Below are 597 nucleotides of genomic sequence, written 5' to 3' on the forward strand. Positions count from 1 at the left end.
GCCTGTTCGATTGTGATACCTTAATTGCATGTATTGATTGCATCACAACATCGTGTCTCCTGTAAAAGCTGTGATTGCTTGTGCCTGACCAGCAGAGTTGAACAGACTTTAGATTAAAACTCATTCTCTTTCATAAATGTCTCATCATTGAACCCACAAAGAAATCAATACATGGTGTCAGAAGTGGGATTGAAAGAGATGAAGAGAAAACATCTGAAGTTAAATCAGCTGTCCACAAATTAGCAAGCCAAAAGAGAACATCGTTGCTTACCATTGGAGAATAGCTAACGAAGTGAAAAATGGAAGGTTTACTCCCACCGGCGACGCTTCAGTTGACAGGTAATGTGGCTGAAAATTGGAGGAGATTCAAACAACGTTTAGAGTTGTATTTATCAGCAATCGGAGCTGACGAGAAAAGTAATAAAAGGAAATCGTCACTGTTCTTACATGTCGTGGGTGATGAAGCGCTGGAGGTGTATAATTACTTCACATTCGCTGCTAATGGAGACAAAATGAAGCTAGATAAAATAATGGAACAGTTTGAGGCCTACTGCATACCTAAACGTAACGTGACGTTTGAGAGGCACAGATTTTTCA

The sequence above is a fragment of the Somniosus microcephalus genome, chromosome 2, assembly GCF_052327205.1.
Source record: "Somniosus microcephalus isolate GS21.2 chromosome 2, FLI_Smic_1.0, whole genome shotgun sequence".
NCBI lineage: Eukaryota > Metazoa > Chordata > Chondrichthyes > Squaliformes > Somniosidae > Somniosus > Somniosus microcephalus.